The 14044-nt window shown below is 37.0% G+C and overlaps 1 long non-coding RNA gene across 2 annotated transcripts in view; it reads left to right on the top strand.

Annotated features, from left to right (window-relative positions):
* The first annotated feature begins 7758 nt into the window (after positions 1 to 7758).
* Positions 7759 to 14044, top strand: part of LOC136879176 (uncharacterized) — a 90176-nt gene continuing 83890 nt past the window's right edge. Inside the window, exon 1 of one of the 2 annotated variants that reach the window (XR_010860906.2) lies at positions 7759 to 8071. This is a non-coding gene — a long non-coding RNA (uncharacterized lncRNA). Of the gene's footprint in view, positions 8217 to 14044 lie in introns of both variants that reach the window. The other variant, XR_010860908.2, reaches the window with a different exon arrangement.

Here is a 14044-nt window from a genome sequence, read left to right as displayed (position 1 = left end):
ATGTGACGGTGAAAGAGGACAGGACATTACAGCTAGAATAGAAAACAAGGAAACGAGTGAGCTACAGAAAACCATGAACATTTCAATAAACGAAGCTGCCCATGTTGCCGAGAAGATAATGGAAAGATACGACACAGAAGACGCTGAATGTGGACAGACAATCGATAGTGGATTAGGAGGAAATCCTGAACAGCAAGGGATAATTGAGAATCTGCTGAAAAGGTATAGCAATGCTTTTAAGAGCCAGCCTGGAGCAATAAAGGACTTTGAATACAAGTTATTAGTGAAAGATTGGAGGCCGTTTAAGATTAAACCGTACCCTATACCAGATAAATTTATGCCCGAGGCTAGGAAGGTAATACAGGAGATGTTGGATAATGGTATAATATCTAAAGCACATACACCATTCGTTAGCCCTCTGGTAGTGGTAAGAAAAAGCAACGGATCAATCCGCGTGTGCATTGATGCGAGACAGGTCAACTCCAAATTAATTCCTGAGTATGATAAAGCCCCAGTAATAAAGGAGATAATAAGAGGATTTCGGAACAAGAGATTTTTCACGATTTTAGATTTGACTTCCTCATACTTCCACATAGTTTTGGAGAGTAAATCCAAGCTATTTACTGGTTTCATGTTTGATAATCAAACGTATATCTTTGAAAGACTACCATTCGGCATTTCTAACTCTGCGGCTGCATTGGTACGAGCTTTAGACAGGAACTTGAAACCGGAAGTAAAAGAATTTATAACCATTTATGTCGATGACATCGTACTGGCGACAGCAACTTTCGAGGAACATGTAGTCAAGTTGGAACAGCTGCTAAGAAATTTAGATGAGGCTGGATTTAAAATCAATCGATCCAAGTCAAAGTTCTGCCAATCTGAAATCTTGTTTGTTGGACATGTAATTGATGGAACTGGAATAAGACCAAACCCAGTTAAGATACAGGCCATATGTAACTTTCCGAAGCCCAGAAGGATTAAGCATATCCGACAATTCTTGGGAATGACAAGATTTTTCGCTAGCCATTGTCCAAGGTATACAGAGATATTAGCTCCCCTGCAAGATTTATTGAAGACTAATAATCGTTGGCGGTGGAATGAGAGTCATGATCGAGCTTTTGTTAACGCGAAGGAATTACTAGCTAACAGTATAAAACTTGGATATCCGGACTTCGATCGTGAGTTTATCATTCAATCTGATGCCTCAGCAGTTGGAGTTGGAGCTGTATTGTATCAGGAGAATAATGGGGAGGATAATATAAACTATTTGGCTTTCGTTAGTAGGAAATTAAGAAACCATGAGCTTAAGTATACGACCACTGAGCTTGAGATGTTGGCCATTGTTTACGCATTACAACAGTGGAGGAAAATAGTGTATGGGTATCCGGTAGTTATTAGGACGGACCATAAAGCACTAACGTTTGTGTTAAAAACCACATTATCCAGCGAGAGAGTATCACGATGGGCACTTTATGCGCAGCAATTTAATTTAAAAATTGAGTTCTGCCCAGGTAAAAGTAATGTGTTGGCAGACAGTCTAAGCCGAAATCCAACAGAAGAGCCTCTGGAGGTCAATGTTATTGAAATAACTCAAGAGGATGAAGAATGCTTGGAAAGCTTAAAACGATTGCCGGAGCTGCAACTTGAGGATTCATCACTGAAAGAGATTATTGAATATTGTCTAAGAAGGTCAGCTAATGATGGACCCGAAGATCAAATAGATGGTTATGTGCTGACGAATAACATCTTGTATAAGTACATAGACAAAGATCGGAAGAAATTAAGAGTGGTGGTGCCACGCAAATTAAGATGTAAACTCATATGGTACATCCATAGAATGATTGGTCATGGTGGCCTAGATAAATTAGCAGCTACAATAGGAGAGACTTTCACATGGACTGGATTCCGGAGAACTATCGGGAGAATAGTAAAAACCTGCGATATATGCCAGAGGGTGAAATACAACTCCGTATTATTGTATCAACCACCGATAGCTGTAATACCAGACCGACCTAGGGAAGTATATGCCATGGATTTGTATGGGAGTTTACCCGTAGGTAAACGTGGAAACCGTTTTGTATTGGTAGTCCTCGATGTGATGTCAAAATTTGTATCACTTCAGCCCATTAGGAAGGCCAACTCTAAGTCCATAATTAGGAGTTTAGAAAGAGTAACGATACCAAAGATGGGTAAACCAAAATGCATAATAACGGACCATGGAACACAGTTTACGTCAAACGAATTTGCGGAAGCTTTAAGGAAAATGAACATTCAACACCGGTTTAGTTCCATAAGGCACCCTGAATCCAATGCAGCTGAAAGGGTCATGAAGGAAATTGCGAAATATTGTAGGATTTTCTGCCATGAACGTCATTGGACATGGACTTCTTGTTTACCGACAATAGCCGATTGTATAAATTTTACATGGCACGAGTCTATCGGCAATATTCCAAGCGTTCTTCACATGAACGAGCAGCCAAGACGTCCCTGGAACGAGATCATTGCTAGACCAGTCGAAGAAAGTCCTAGCGTCGAAGAAAACATAAAGCAAGCTCAGGCGTGTATGAAAAGGCAGGCCGAAAAACGTCTAAAGAAGTTAAGGCATAAGAGATTTCGAGAACCTTTGGAGGTTGGAACATATGTTCTCGTAAGAAAACCAGCCGTATCTTGTCCCACGGAAAGATTCTATTCCAAGTTTGCACATTTGTACATCGGGCCGTTCAAAGTTATTGAAGCACTGGGCAATAACGCATATAAAATACAGAGTTTGGAGTCCAACAACATTGCTATTTTCAATGCTTCAAGTCTTAAACAGTACAGTTTCCCGATCGTTGAAGAGGAGGAAGTCAATATCATCGTGGAAGACGAAAGAAACGGAGATGCTTGGGATGTTTATTCGCTGACCGACGGATCAGATGACGAATGATGAAGTCCAGACAGGATATGGAATAACAGTATCTCAAGACCAGAGTTATTTTCGTTCATTTCAGACGTGATAAGAGAAGATTTCATTGAAGAAGAGAATTATGATAAGATCTGGCATGAACATGAAATTTCTCCTTTCATACGAAATTTCATTTTTGAGTAGAGGAGGAATATAACCTTCCAATGTATGTCAGGATGAGATTGGTGGACACATTGGAAGTTTATGTCGGGAAATAATGTCAATGAAATCTCATGTCCGGTTGTCACACCTCCAGATGAATTAGAAGGCAGTCGATTTGTCTAATTACGTGAACGGCATCGCCGAATTGAAGATATCAGCAGATTGATAATCAGCTCTAAACCCCGTGGTATCTTGGAAATGTTGGTAGATAGTTAATATCGTGAAACATAGGGCAGGATTATATGAATAATACGTATTCTTCAAGTAAAGTTTTTGAAATGCATGAACGGCAGTATATCTGCGACAGAATGTTACTGAGGGCCATGAAATATGTAAACAATAAATTTATATGAGAGGGCCATACCTTGTACATCTAGTCTCGCACGATCCGACGATCGAGATGAAGAAAGGAAACTGTCGATTACTAACCTAAATACGAGGCGGCAATTATTAAATAAGTTCCTTTACTAATACAGCTGATTTGTACGAGATCGTCTTACATTATGTGTCAAATGTTTCCAATTGTCAGAAACATATGGGAGCTAGAAGCTGAGAAGAATTCTGAAAAGCAAACCGTCTGCAATTATTATGTTGAAGTAGAATCTGTTTTGTCTCTGAAGAAGTTGACACTCTAAATCTGCACCTCAGAAAGATCGGAAGCAAGAATTCATAGGGAAAGATTGTATTGAAAGGAGTTACTAAAGAGATATTGGCATATTATAAACATACAATATTGTAAAACAAGATATCTTGTTATTGAATGAAAAGGCAAGTGTATCGCTTGAACTGTTAAAATTGTATTAAGGTGTATGACCTTGTTCTAATTGATATCTTTGAGTTTCAGGTAACATGGAACCGTCAGCAGTTATTTATTCAGATACAATGTGTGCACGTATCAACATGAACAACTAAAATAGAGGGACCTCAAAGGATCTGATCTGAAATGTGATGGACAATACTTGATAATGTTATTGAGTGAGAGCTGAACTCGGAAGGTGACACCGTCGTGGAGCAACAACCCAGGATGAGTACTTGAATATCTTATACATATTCCGCCACGTAATTGCTTATTGTAGTTGTAGAGTAGTATTTATTTTGTTGTCAATTTTGACATGAATAATTTTAACTTGAAAGCGACCGTTATTTGTTGGACATTGCGTTGTAATATTTATGATCGTTACGTCTAGTGTGGTGAGCCAGACTACGTTGTGACAATATGCGATAGCTGTGTAAGATTTCTTTAATGTTTGCTAGCAAGGTTTTACGAAAGTTTCTTCGACATGGATGTTATTGGTACCGTAATGGTGTTATGGTAATGAACGTTAATTTTAACCTGTAGCTCAGAATACCTCGGAGGAGCTCGGTATTTTGCGACGTGCGATTCTGTGGTCTTCAAAACGTTATGTGCTTGTGTGGAAATACAGTGTTTGATAATAGAAGTGTGATACTATTGTGGTGATATGGAATTAATGCGGCAACGTATTTAGTAATTTTACGTAATTGCCTGAATAGATTGTTCTTTAGTATTGTGAATTCGCTGTGCATGACGAGTTGTGCGATGTAATAAGGCGTTAGTTACGGTAGGATCTTTGAAAAATATTTACGTGGATAGAGAGATGTGATGATTATAGACATGTCATTAGGATTGCGAATTTTATGATGATGTTATGTGAAGGTCCTGATGATGGTATTGACGGTAGGAACTATGTTGGTCATGCGTGAATTTTGATGTTGTCGTGATGAATAATTTATTTAGGTACGAGGCCGTATTTTAGAATAATATTATAGGATGTTGCACTCACGAACACTAGTAGTTGGTCGTCACATTTATCCTATTTAAATACAAGTTTGACCAGAGCGCACGATTTTAAAGGGATGTTTAGGATCTTCGCAAGATAATCGGTAACGTAAAGATATTAAGGTCATGTCGTAAAAGAAATATGATCTTCTATGGTAAGTAAACCATTTCTTTGCTAGTTGGATTTTGTAGATCATTTGAGTTGACGCCTAGTGCTAATGTAGTATTCCAGGTCAACGTCGCAGTGGTATCCAGAGGCGCAGAATCAACGTAGTTAGACAAGGTTATCGTAGACGTTGCAATGTCTCTTGATTTTTTTTTTATCTAGGTGTGGTCACCGATGAATGTACGTGAGGATCGAGTCTGTCTTTTAAATGCATGATGTTGATGGATGTTACATTATGTTATGATCCTGTATTTTCCAAACATTTCTATTGCATTTATGGTGATTTTATGAAATTAGAATAACGGTATTTTTCAAGTTGTTAGATAGACAGATACTGACATATAATGCGGTGATTTTTAAAAGAGAAATGACGGAATATTATGAGATATTTGGGTAGTAAATAACATTCTGAAGTGGACGAATCTATAATTCCCAGTGATTTATTTTTGAAAAATGCGAGATTGATAACTGATCTTTCCATGTAAGCCTTCAGCAGAGGGACACTTTGTCTCTTTTGGTTTCGAATGTCGATGTTGTATTTATTTGTAACAAGAGCTTGAAGTTAGGTATTTATTTTTAACTTAACATAATATTTTCCTTTTGTGTCCGTTTGTGTTGCCAATAATTTGTTTTTAATGTAGTTGATGCATTTAAAGTTATTTTAAAGTCATTAAACGGGAGATCCTTCCACAACTAAAACATTTTACGGAGTTCTCATTTAAAGTAGCGTAGGAACATTAGGATAGTTATTTAATTTAGGATAAGATAAAATGTTGGTCAATGTGTCTCGTCGAATATGCCAATATCTTCGATCTTTTAACACTCTATTGCGGAATATTCACGTAATTTAGGCAGAAATGATGATTACATTCCACGTTAAAAGCCACGATGATAACAGTCCACTTAATTAACCTGTGTCCCAACTCGTCGGACTTGCACGTCCCTTGAGTGGAGCCTTCATGGATCTCCGACTGCATTGCTTCGCCGCGGCTGAACCCAACACTGAGATATAGAATTAAAATATACAAAATGGTCACAGGGACTGCTGTCAGGGCACAATATATATACCTTATATATATTTCCAACAAAAAATTCAGTCTGATTCATGAACCAGCAATAGGCGGGATGAGATATGGTATAAAAATATATAGCTATTGGTATCTCTACCACATCAGAAGTGAGTTACTAGACTGATTAAAAAAATCCTATTCCGAACTAGGAGAGGCAAGGTAAAAACTTCTGCTGAAACAGAGGTAGATCTGAAAATTGTATTTCGACTCTGAAAGTCGCTCGTAGATACCAGCTTTCAATAACATACCGGTACTATATATGAGCTTACTTATCATTTATTCATTTATTATTTATTCATCGGTAAGCACGATGGAGAAATGCAAGGTCGCCCATCTGACAGCAGCAGAAAACAGCAGTTTCAGCATTAATTTACCATTTAAAAATGAACGTCCTCTTATACAATCCTTGTGTGAATAGATCAATCGCCGATAATCAAGAGGTAATTGTTGGCAAAAACTAAAGAAGAGGTAAAACTGATGCTGCGGCATTCCTTTTATCGATCTCCATAGTACATTCAATGAAACGATATAATTTCTGTATGAAATACTATTGTCACACAGGTAATCACTGGAAAAACCCAACAAATTCGTGCCTAAGTAATTATTTCCTTTAGCTCAATAATCAGAAAATTAAATCAATGGACAGTTATGCGACACCATAAAATCAGTTAATGTAATTCGTAGAATGGCACAGATTTTAACAATTGGATTGTGTAACACTCGTTAGAGTTCGGGTAATCACGATTGATATGCAGAGTAACAATCGTTGACCCTCTCAACCTCCCTCCCCTAGGCCTTACCCCCTCCCCTCTTCTAGTGGCCTACCAGTCGTTTGACCACGTGGTGTTTGTGTAGTCAGCTGGTTTGTCAACACCCGGGTATGATCGAACCTACGACCACATTTTTCTGTAATTTCCTTCAAAACTATTCGGGTTTCTCTCCAGAAATATGGCCATGAAAGTTCACCAAACGTCCTTAAATCACTAAAACTCCTGTCTGTGACAAGAGTTCTACGAAGCCGGTGAACCATTCAAAAACTCGGCTAGTATCCAAATATAGACCTCCAAACTTCCCTCTAACGTCAGCCTGTAATACATACACACTTCGCAAACCATCACAGTCCCAAAATACCATAGCGTTCTCCTTGGAATCCCCCACACTAGCACGAAGCGAGCTGTCAGCGGATCCCTTCCGCTCTCTTATACACGGGGTATAAGCGCCTGACTTCTTGCACGGCTACTGTTTAAAAGTTTGACAGCTTCGCATCTTTCTTTCAAAAACATAAACAAACTTGACAAACAACTTTTCACCATTTTTTACCTATGATCTTCATTTAGTTTGCCTGTAAATGCTTTTTATATTTAATTTAACTTAAGCATGCTAAAAACTTCGTAGATTTGACAAGGAATGCACGATTCTTACCTTGAATATATGTTCCTCATGCACAAAGAATAAGGTGTTCCACACACACCACTGTCAAACTCCACCCCTTCTGTCAAATTACACTACCTAATTATCACGCGACGACTCCACACACGGACTAATAAAAATGGCTGCATGCATGTTACCGAGCGACCTTACCTCCCCGACTGCCAGTCTGCCCACGCCTCCCACAGCAAAAACGCTTCGCTGCACAGCTGACTCAAACGTTAGGCATTGCCGACGGACATTTTATTCGTCTTCTTGGTTTTGTGTGTCTGTCTTGGTAGTGAGGAGCAGCGAAATATCACTGCAGCCTAGCAGCGAAAAATGTACTCAAATGAAGGAGGGATATTTTTATTGTACTAATTAATTATTCACATATTAATTGTGAGCTGGTTGCGCATGTCACACCTTACGAAAAGAATCCTGGGTAGGCAATATGGCTGTGTCCAAATTTGTTTACTGATCGATAGCTGGTGAAAACTCGAAGAATTCATAAATGTGGGGTAATACGATGCACTTTTTACAATTTTAAGGATGTAGTACTTTGTCTTGTTTTGTTTTTATTGCATGGTAATGAACTAGAGAGTGGTATATTGAAGTGCATGCCGGCATTCCGCAGATTTTCCACGATCGTCAATAATAAATGAGGTTAGTTTGTTCTTTTATTTTCTACTCATTTAATTCTTTTTAAATTCCATTTGTAATTGTTATCTATCATGTGGATATAGGATAGTATTGAAAGCCACTGCATGGCTGCTTGCCTGAGAAATTCTTGACGTATTTGATCGCATTTTAAACGAATGGGGGTTAAGTATTCTGATAAACTTCTCTCTTTTATTTTTGCTACTTGGAGAGAGAGATATTTTGGTATGTGTGAATACTGTTGAGTAGATTTCGTTACGAAATACGCATTCTCTCATTCGTATAGCTAACTACTAACTATTGATCGTTTAAAAAACATTGCATCAAGTGACAACACTTCCAACTTCGGTTATCTTCAGAAATATAGTCCGAGTACTGTATCGCATGCCTACATGGTTTCTGTCCGATTTTTTTTTTTTTTTTTAATGCTTTGCACAGCTGTAGGCCTACATATTAATTAATATCCGATTGTGTTGGTTGCTCATTTTGAACTAAGTGGATCCATGTATTCATTTTTAGTTGGTGTGTTGATATTCACATAATCGTAAAAAGTAGTTATCTACATTAGGTTATAACATTTCAGAATTCGGAAGAAACATCAAAATATGGGTCTTGGTTACGTACCGTACCTTAGAATTTAGCTTGTCTTGTTTAACTGTTCACTATGTATTAATACCTATACCTTAGGCCTAATGTTTTTTATTATGGTAGGCCTATCATAAATATTGTTTTAAGTTTTTCTTCTTTACACAGTTCCCAAATTAATATGGACGTTAACGGAATTACGGGAAGGTTCACCAGATTTGGGTTTTAATGTTTAAATTAAAATATGTAAAAACATGCTACTTATAATTCAGGACTGATAGAGAAAACCAATCATACAGTTGGAAGTTGATGGGACCTGAGACTTTCTTTCTTTCTTTCTTTGTAATTTTAGGTAACCAGAATAACTTAGGCCTGTTTTTTTTAATCATCATCTGTAGGCCTTTACACTAATGACTAGCCTTTCCTTCATCTGTTTCTAGTCTGTTCAGCTGTTAGTCTACTGTTATTGTTGATAGTACCTGTTGTTTCTTAATTAGTTTTTAGTTTCCAGCACACATTCTTGAGGGCAATCTTGTACTATCTTGTAAGATATTATGTAGTTTTATCCAGTCTGCTTCTCTTAAGTATTGAAATTATTTAATATTTCCAGTTATGGATTATTTGGGAATGTTGCACATTAAAAATACCATATCCAGCACACTACCATTGGAATACACCTTATTAAAGTAATGTATGTCATCTGATTCATTTGCATCACTTTACAATAGCCTTCATTGAAAATTAATGTCTACATTCTAGTAGTTTCTCAAATTATATTTTAACAACCTGCATACCCATGATGAAATCTCTTTCATTATACCAGACTGTACTTAACTCTTTTGATGAACCCAGCTATATTGGCAGTTTATTTCTTCATCTTTATGAAAGGAAAAATAAAATATGATTTAGCCCATGACATATTTGATATTATTCCAACTTTTGATTCTTTTAATGTAGACAACACTGTACATAATAGACCTCTTTGTTTAAAATCCATGTAAACATATATCTACATTGTCCTCTTAGTAGCATTTTCATAGAGTGTTACTGCTGTAGGTTAGAACACTGAATTGGTTATGAATTAATCAGTTGGTTACAACACTGATAATATGAACCATTACACTTCACACCCAGGAGTAATTTAACTCATCGAGTTACATTAAATGCTAATTTTAGAGTTGCAGGGTTAGAAAAAGATACTGACCAACTACTAATAAAAATTGTCTAACAGAGAATGAAATTAAAGATTTGTGACAGGGAGCACAAATTATGTTTCTAGCTTTCTATATATGTAGCCTATTGAAAGTGCCCCTCGAAAATGTTTGTGATATTGAGAAGAAAGATTGTTAGTCATTTTGAGTAAAATGTTGACTTGAATGGTAACAAAAAGAGCATTGGACTGTTGATTGTTGTGTGGTATCAGTGTAAAATATCAGTACCGTATTGGACTTTTTTTTTTTAAAAGTAGTAGCTATAATTATTTTATTACAGTTGTATACAAGTCTTTCCTCAGTTGACTTGGAAGTTGATGGGACCTGTGACTTTCTTTCTTTCTTTCTTTCTTTGTAATTTTTGTTCAGTGAGAATTTTAGACGCTTTTATTTTTACCCGTTGGAAAACGTGTTGGCAGCCACGCTGTGTTAAGTCTGAGTGAAATATCAGAAACCCGAATTTCTCAGTATTCTTGTATAACCAGTTTTTCTCTGTAATTTTGAATATCATTGCTAGTTTTTTGCCAATATGACTGATTTAAAGTCCATTTCATAGACTGTGTTAGAGTGATGACTGTTTACAATGCTTTTGATGATTAGTGGGTATGGGACGTTGATTCACCTAACTACCACCTTGATAAATTAACAAACAGGCATTTGGATGAAATATTAATGTATAATAGCTGGTAGAATGCCTAGAAGAATTAAGTCAATCAATCCATCAGTCAATCAGACATCGTTGATTTGGATTTAAGACTGTCGCCCAGGTAGCAAATTCCCTATCGGTTGTTTAACTAGTTATTTCTTCAATTATTTCAGAGAGCTTCAAAATTTATCAAACATTTTCCTTGATAATTTATTGCATTCCCTTATTCCTCTTAATATGAAAAAATATTTGCCCAAATTTGTCCTCTTGAAGTCCAACTTTATCTTCATATTATGATCTTTCTTGCCCTTAAGAGCTCTCCTCAAAATTATTAGTCTACCAATGTCATTCCACACCATCCCTCCACACTACCAGCTTGGTAGATCCCTCTTAGACAAGGAGCTCATCTTCTTACCTCCAAGTCTTCCCAGCCCAAAACTCGCAACATTTTTGTAGCATAACTCATTTGTCGGCAATCACCCATAACAAATTGTGCTGCTTTCCTTTGGACCTTTTCCACTTTTCATATCAAATAATCCTGGTGTGGGTCGTATACACTGGAACCGTACTCTCATTGGGGCTTTATTGGAGACGCATACCCTTTCTTTTACATCCTTACTACAATCCATAATTGCTCTCATAACCATATGAAGAGATCTATAACCTTTATTTACAGCTTACTTAATGTGATTACTCCAATGAAGATCCTTCCTTATAGTAACACCTAAGTAACTTAACAGTAATCCCTGTGAGGTATTTTCACCCCATCAACACAGTAATTAAAACTGAGAGAACTTTTTCTCTTGGTGAAATTCACAACCTGACTTTTCACCCTGTTTAGCACTATACTGTTGTCTGCTGCTCGTCTTGCAACGTTGTCAAGGTCTTTTTGCAGTCACTCACATTTCTGTAACTTATTTATTACTCAACACAGTTTAACATCATCTTCAAAAAATCTTATCTGTGATTCCATTTCTTTACTCATATAAATAATATCTAGGCCCTATACATAAGAGAGCATAAAGGTGGAATAATACTGCTCTGTGGGACCCCCATCTTTATCATTACAGAACCAGATGATGCTTCACTTATTCTAATTTTTTAAGTTCTATTTTCTTGAAATTCAGCCACCCATTCAACCATATAGTCCTACAGCCCTTCATTTTCACCAGCCATCCCCCATGGTCTACCCTATCAAAGTCCGATACAATCAATTTGATATTATGAATCTAAAATATCTGTTACATCTTGCTGGAATCCCTTTGTAGGTAGGTGTGGTATAATAACACCCACGGTATCCCCTGCCTGTTGTAAGAGGTGACTAAAAGGGGGGACCAGGGGCTCTCAATTTGGGAGCGTGGCTTGGCTTCTGTGGTTCTCCTAGCTGAGTCTGGCATTGCTTCCACTTTCTTGTGACAGGTTTCTCGCTTTCATCTTTCCTATCTGACTTCACTTGCTCGACTCTTGTTCTTTTTGGATCCCAACAGTGTTTGGTTTGTGAGGCGTAGTGATTCTTCTATTTTCATGCCCTTTGTGGCCCTTGTCTTTCTTTGGCCAATATCTTCAATTTTCAAAGTGACGGACCCCTTCCATTTTTTCCCCTCTGATTATTATTAATAGAGGAGGGATGTCCAGGTGTACTTAATGTTAAAATAATAATCACCACCAAGCCTCACTGGAATAACCTTTCTGAAACTTAAACTGCCTTCTCCAGTTAGTACTTTTGCAGACATGTCTAATATAATGAGAAATAATACTTTCCCAGAGCGTACATGCAAGTAATGCCAAGCTGCTGGATTGTAAGTATCTGCTCTATATTTATCGTCCTTTCCCTTGCACACTGGGACTACTATAGCAACTCTCCATTCATTTGGTATAGGCCTTGCTCCTTCATGCAAACAGTTATCACTTCAATATTTCAGATACAGCACTATATTCCAACCCGTTTCCTTTGGTATATGCCCATAAATCTTATCAATCCCAGCGGCTTTTCTAGCTTTCAACTTTTGTGTCATTTTGTAAATAACATTATCATCATAGGTAAATTTCAGTACTTTGTCAGTATTTGTAACTTCCTCTACCTGCACATTTTCCTTATATCCCACTATGTTTGCATATTGCTAGATAGATAGATAGATAGATAGATAGATAGATAGATCATCAACAGGTTATTTTCCCAATTAAAGATGATTGAATAAAACATAATATACAACAAATACACCTTAAATAAATAACACTAATTTCCTAAAATAATAACACAAACTAAATCTAGATACCGTAATATATGCATATTTACAACACCTTAAATAAATTAATTAAATAAATAAATAAATGAATGAATAAAAACTAAATCTCCTTAAATAATTGACATTATTAAACTACATATAGTAACATTTACATATTTACATATCTTACAAATAGGGCCTTACATTCATGAGGTCATTAGGGCACGTCTGATTTTAGACGGGGCTGAGTGAATAAGGTCCACTGATTCTCCCACCTCATTCAGTGATGTTAGTGCCCTCACAAGCGATGAGTTAGCCCGTGCCACAGTTCTCACTTTAGGCAGATGAAAAGTATACCTTTTCCTAGTATAGCCTACTTCTGTCTTCTGTAAGTTCTTACATATATCTTGTTCGTTCATGATCCCTGGAATGTCCTTCCTGGAATCTGTTTTTACCTTAAAGTAACTATACATAGGCCTACCCTTCTACTTTTCCCTAAAATTCATATGGCTGCCAATTATGTTTGCCATCATGTTATTTCTAGCTGACTTTTTGTTTTTGCTAATTTCACCTTGTTAGTCGCTTCATTCTTTCCTTCTGTAATCATTTGTAAATCTATTTCTTTCTAACCTAGACCTCCTCCTGAATCTCTTTCTCTACTATAGTATAGTGGTTCTTTTCCAGTCCTTACCACCCTTAAAGGTACTTACCTATTGTCACACTTTTCAACAGTTGCCGTAAACCCATGCCGTAGTCTGTTTACATTTTTATTTAGCCTTTTCCACTGGTAATAATTTCTTAAAAACTCTTTCATGCCTTTCTCATCAGTCATATGGTATTGTCTAATAGCGCTACTTTTACAGTCTACCGTTCTATGACATTTATTTTTATCTAGCCGGTCTGGCCGGTTCGAGTTCTGGCTCGGTCCGGTGGTGTTTGAAGGTGCTCAAATACGTCAGCCTTGTGTGGATAGATTTACTGGCGCGTAAAGGAACTCCTGCTGGACTAAATTCCGGCACCTCGGCATCTCTGAAAACCATAAAAGTAGTTAGTGGGACATAAAGCAAATAACATTATTATGTTTTTTAACTATGAGAAAAACAGGCTCTTGATCACTTTAGAGATAAACCTTACCCATAGAATAATGTTTCTTAGCTTTTACTTTTT

Source organism: Anabrus simplex, chromosome 1 (genome assembly GCF_040414725.1).
Source record: "Anabrus simplex isolate iqAnaSimp1 chromosome 1, ASM4041472v1, whole genome shotgun sequence".
In the NCBI taxonomy this organism is placed as follows: domain Eukaryota; kingdom Metazoa; phylum Arthropoda; class Insecta; order Orthoptera; family Tettigoniidae; genus Anabrus; species Anabrus simplex.
Note: the sequence above shows the minus strand (reverse complement) of the source record. Positions and strands in the feature narration are given on the sequence as shown.